This window comes from Canis lupus, chromosome 36 (assembly GCF_003254725.2).
Source record: "Canis lupus dingo isolate Sandy chromosome 36, ASM325472v2, whole genome shotgun sequence".
NCBI classification, from domain to species: Eukaryota; Metazoa; Chordata; class Mammalia; order Carnivora; family Canidae; genus Canis; species Canis lupus.
The window spans coordinates 10,398,756-10,404,755 of NC_064278.1; positions in this window are offsets into that span (position 1 = coordinate 10,398,756).

Genomic DNA, 6,000 nt, shown 5'->3' on the forward strand with positions numbered 1-6,000 from the left:
CCTGGATTCCATAAGACCCTTAGCCCATGGAAATGAGAGAGACCTCCTATGTTTGGGTGATTTGTCACATAGACTCTCTCAGCAGCCAGGATTTAACAATGCTTAATTTTGTGGTTTCAGTGAAAAAAGTAAAATAAATATTTTCCACCATATGTTTGGAGACTAAATGAGGCTTTAACATGAGTTCCATATCCAGTCATGCAAGAGAGCCATGCACTGTCAGGAAGTATTTTCAAAATTAATGCTGTATATAGATTACATCTGTATTAGGAGCTATAATCTTTTATTCAAAGATGCAATGTGTCTCTAAATAATATAGTCCAAGTGGACGTGTGTTATGAAACAATGGCCCATAGGATATTTTGAGGCAGATAAAATGTTACCTGTTGTTGGGTAGAAATAGCTTGAAATATAACTTTGATACAGTAGTCTGATAAAAAATGATAAAACAGGGACGCCTGGGTGGCTCAGGCGGTGAAGTGTCTGCTTTCAGCTCAGGTCATGATCTCTGGGTTCTGGGATCAATCCCTGCACTGGGCTCCCTGCCCTGTGGGGAGTCTGCTTCTCTCTCTCCCTCTGCTCCTCCTCCCTGCTCATTCTGTCTCTCTCTCAAATAAATAAATCAAAAATTTAAAAAAAATTATAAAACAATTGAAATAGCCTCCTCCTCTGGGGAGTCCTGAGTTACCTAAGAGCAGGTGTGCCATCATTCTTGTCTCTGAATTCCTAGTGCTGTGTACAGCACCAACCACAATGTGGGATCCTATCAGACATGGATAGCTGTGAATTATTTCTATTCCAATGAAAATTGCATATTATTTATTGGTGATAAGTGGATATAAGTAGCTCACATTTCTATATTTAACAACATCTAGAGGAGGCTTTCATTCAAGGTATTGTAAGAATGATGAATTTGTTGAGACTTGTGAGAACTTTAGATATTTTCTATACAGTTAACTTAGGCATATACACGTATGTGCGCACACACAGGCTCACAGTAAAAAAACCACTCTGACTTCTTCTATGAAAGTCTTTAGCAGAATTTATAATCCACTAAGTCTGTGGCAATTTGTGATAGCAGCAAGAGGACACTGATACGTTTACCTAAAAGTAAACCACGAGAAAACTTATCAGAACCATTTTAAAAAGTAATACAAATATATTCACATAATTTTGCATTTGCTCCTTGACTTTTAAAAAGAGCTGTGTGTAGAATTGATATAGAAGAAGGAGAATTGGGCAGCCCTGGTGGCGCAGCGGTTTGGCGCCGCCTGCAGCGTGGGGTGTGATCCTGGAGACCTGGGATCGAGTCCCACGTCAGGCTCCCTGCATGGAGCCTGCTTCTCCCTCTGCCTGTGTCTCTGCCTCTCTCTCTCTCTGTGTCTATGAATAAATAAATAAATAAAATCTTTAAAGAAGAAGAAGAAGAAGAAGAAGAAGAAGAAGAAGAAGAAGAAGAAAAGGAGAAGAAGAAGAAAACAGTTTGTGGTAAATAATTGTTTCATGCGCCCACATCACCCTGACCTCTAGTTCCACTGGCGCATCGCCTTTCCTGGCTCTCACCCTCCTGCCTTCTTCCTCTTATAAGGGTCTTTTTGAATATGTTGGAACCACCAGGATAATCTCTTCATTTCAAAATTTTAAATTTAATCACATCTGCAAAATCTCTTTTATCGTGTAAGGTAAAACAGTCACAGATTCCAGGAATCAGGATGTGGGCATCTTCCGAAGGCCATTATTATGCCTACCACAGTGTAAGGATGACCTTCCGCCTTCAGGTGCTGTTGCTGTTTAAGCCAGGACCTTACTTTCTAACCACTTAGTAATCCTGGTCTTACATATTTACCATGAATAGATGAATAGGGTTTAGCTCTGGTGTTTCTTCAAGAGTCCATTCCTTCATGTAATCAATAAGCTGAGTGTTATGTATTTCTTTTATTTGAAAGTGTTGCTTCTTTTCAGGAAATTCAGTAAAACGTTAGTATATTATCTTACACAGAAATTGCTCTAAGTTGCAAGGGTGCAATAATTGTTATTGTTACTAGACTCATTATTTTCTGTTTAGCAATAAGGGCATTGAAATTTTTTATGGGAATAGTCTGATGCATAGAGTCTGATCTAAAAGCAGATTTTTCATTTGAGGTGGTATCGTGGGGCTATTTATGTAATCATTCATTATCAAACATTGCCTCAAGTTGCAAGCAGTTGAAGAGTATTATGGTTTAATCACTTCATATTCTAACGATGATAGTAGGCTTTCCCTGGGAAGGACGATGTGGCTCAGAGAAAATGAAAACACTACTCAGCACTTTTTTTTCCTTCCATAGTAAATGCAAAGAAAGGACTATGAATTGTAGGATCATCACTCTGTGGTAGTAATCTCTGTAATCTTAAAATGCCTATTCACCCATAATCAGCCTCATTCTCAAAAAGAGATTTGTAGCTTATATCTAGAAGAAAAATGGGAGGTTATTTGGTCTATTTCCTTTTTTTGTACAAACAAGGACCCTGTGATCCAATGGGGAAGTGACTTGCTCAAAGTCAAACAATTAGGTAGGGCACTAGATTCAAGCTAATTTTTCTGGCTTTCCCAAGTGGCTTCTTTTGAGCATATTTCCATTGAGAATATGCTTTGAACATTCACAGGGAAATGTGACTATGAGTTTTAGCATGATGCTGTAGCAGAAGTGACTTCTTGAAGACTTGTCTCCTGTTTTCCTTTCTGCATGACTGTTGCAAAATAGTACGTATCTATGTGTGTGTGCTGTGTGTGTGTGTGTAATGTAGTAAGCAATCTGATAATTTCTCTTAGATATAACCACCAATGGTGCCTGTCTGTGAAGGCTAGGGTAAACTATGAGAAATTCAGCTGCAATGTAAGTTAGTACATGAAAGGAACCAAATGGGTGTTGCAGGGCTTCTCTATGTGAGTCATCGATGTAAGTTGTCAAAGAAATAGGAAAGGAACTGAACCTTGATCATTGATGATGTGTCTGATGTAAGTGGCAACCACTCAGGGAAGCCAGGATGTGTAGAGAAAGGAATTTGGAAAACAGGGACAGAGAAGTGAAGAGATTTGCGTGAATATACAGCTGAGCTACAGCGAGGTCCTTTATTTAGAGCTGGCTTTAACTCTTAGTGTCCAGCCCCTCTCCTCCAGTATCCTTCTTTGTAGTCGCTGAAGATGTTTAAGTGGAGAAGTGACATTATTTGAAGTAATTCTTTATGATATGTATTTTGCCCAGCTGTGCTGAGTGTTGTGGAGCAGAAAGTGTCCAACACAGGGTGACTGGATTGGAGGTTAACAAAAGAGTGTAAACCCAGGCTGTGGAAACTTCCAACCACAGAATCTGTGAGACCACCATCATTTGCATCCCTTCTCCCCTAGGGAATGGTTAAACTTTTCCTCCTTTGATCAAGGGCCAGCCTTTTCTGTATTCTCAATGCCATTGGTTCTCACTTCCTCAAGAAGGGTATGTTTTATCTATCCCCTGTCTTTACTTCCTCCATCATTATTTGGGAATAATCTCAAATCCATCTTAAAAACAAAGTTTCTTCTCACCTATAGCCCTGCCTCTCTTGTTTTCTTTACTACTCAATTGTTTCAAAGAAATCTAGATTAACTGCTTATACCTCCTCAATTATATAAAATTAAACATGCCACTTTGCTTTATAAAACTTCTCAATAAATTCAGTGTCTTGGGGGACTTCAAACATATGTTCAAAATTGAGCTCATGGTCTCTTCCTGAAAATGTTTCCTCCCAAGTATGTCCATATACTGAGCCACCATCTGCCTGGATTTTCATGGTAGAAACCTGGGTGATTGTAGGTCTTTCTTGACACTTTACTCTTCTACTCCCTGACATCTAATAAATCACTGAGCCAGCTGATTCTGCTTCCTAAATATTTCAAATGTACCCCTTTAGTTCCATTTCTGCTGCTGCTCCACTTTAGTTTAAGAAACTTTCATCTCTCAAGGTGCTTAGCTGAGTCAGTAGATGGAGCATGCAGTTATTGATCTCAGGGTCATGACTCTGAGCCCCACATTGGGCAGAGACTACTTTTTTAAAAGTTAAAAAAAAAACCCTTCGTCTCTCATTTGAGCTTTTGCAATTGCCTCCTAGTAACCTGCTAACTAAACAACCTCTTTTCCACCTATAATCCAGTTTCCATATAACAGTCGTAGTCTTACCATAAAAGTCCATGACAACCACCAGTAATAAAGAGAAATTGGATATAATGCAATTTATGGTTGGTTACTATTATCCATCCTCCCCCACTCCCAAACAGGAGGCTCAAGTTCTCATCTTTTGGTGGAGGGGCCCAAAGAAAGGAAGGTAATGTGCATTGAAGAAGTATCAGGAACACATATCTTGGGAAGCTGGTGAGGAACTTCCACTTCTCCAATTTTCTTCCAGCTCAGTTTCCCTACATGGGATCAGCAAAACGTGAGAATCTTGATATTATTGCTACTGTCTTTGAAATCTCAGCTGTAGTACTCAGAATCACCCTTACCAATATTTAACCTAACTGGACAGCTGCCATAATGTGGTTCTTTTTTAAAAGATTTATTTATTTATTCATGAGAGACAGAGAAAGAGAAGCAGAGACACAGGCAGAGGGAGAAGCAGGCTCCCTGCGGGGAGCCCGATGTGGGACTTGATCCCAGATCCTGGGATCATGACCTGAGCCGAAGGCAGGTGCCCAACCACTGAGCCACCCAGGCATCCCCATAATGTGGTTTGGAATGAGGCTGGGACCCAAGCCCTCTCTTGGAAAAATTTGTATAGCACTCTGGACTCCCAGTTCTGTCCTGGTAGGCTCACCCATGTCACTTCATTAACCTAACCATAACAAAACAACCCACTTCATGGCAGTGAAAATGTTGGACCACACTTACTGTGTTATGGAAAGGTTCTAGTGTGTTTTATATGCTCAAATCAGAATGTGTCACTTCCCTGGTTAAATCTCTTCCACAGCTTTCTTTGCTCTTAGGATAAAATCTAATCACATGTGCTGTAAGACCCAATTTCAATCTCAAATTTCAAATCTCAAATGAGGAACAGGCGGTTGGCATGAATGTATGATTCACCTGCTAAAAAAAGCTATCAGTATGCCAAAGGGGGATTAAAAAAACCTTCAACCAGCACTCCACACTAGATACTTCATCATCTTGCCCTCCTCTCTCCCCTGCCCATGTTGCAATTATATGAAGATGTCAAGCTCCTTCCTACCTCAGAGGTTAAGAACAGACCATTCAGGTTGGAATGCTTTTCTTCTTTTTATTTGATAAACGATTTCTTATCTTATAGACATTAGCTTAAAAATTACTATAACCTATCCCTATTGTACCTAGAATTAGATTCCATTTCCCTGTTATAGCATACCTATCATTCCAGGCTTTTTTTCAAAATTTTGATTGTCTGATATCTTTTTCTCCCAATCCATTTATCCATCCATCAAAAGTCCACCTATAAATCTTTATTATGCATCTACTTTTCACCAGGAATCTCCAGCCAGAGGTAAGCAAGCCTGTGGCAGGGTTCCTAGCATTGACAGGTTGAAAAATGAATACAGAGGAAAGGGGAGAGGGACTCAAAAATAACTTTTGAGTGTTAAGACTGGAAAGACGATAAGAAAACCCCAAATATAGGAAAATCAGTATGGAAAAAAGTTTGGGGGCAGAAGGAATTATCCTTTTGAGACTGGGTGAAACACTGAAAGATTAATTTCTAGTATACAAGAGAAACCAGGGAACCATTTGCAAACCATCTGCTGAGGAATGATATGTGGAGGCATGGGAATACTCACAATCTCTAAGGCACAGAATAGAAATAAAGACGAAAGGATTGGCATATTTGAAGGGCACTCTAGAAAAGTTAGCTCTAAAATAGAAATTTTCTTTCACATTTCACTTGTAATACAACTTACCAAAAATAGCTTATTTTAAAAGGAAATACATATATTTAGCTTTTGTAGGATAAGAAAGCTGGATGAGG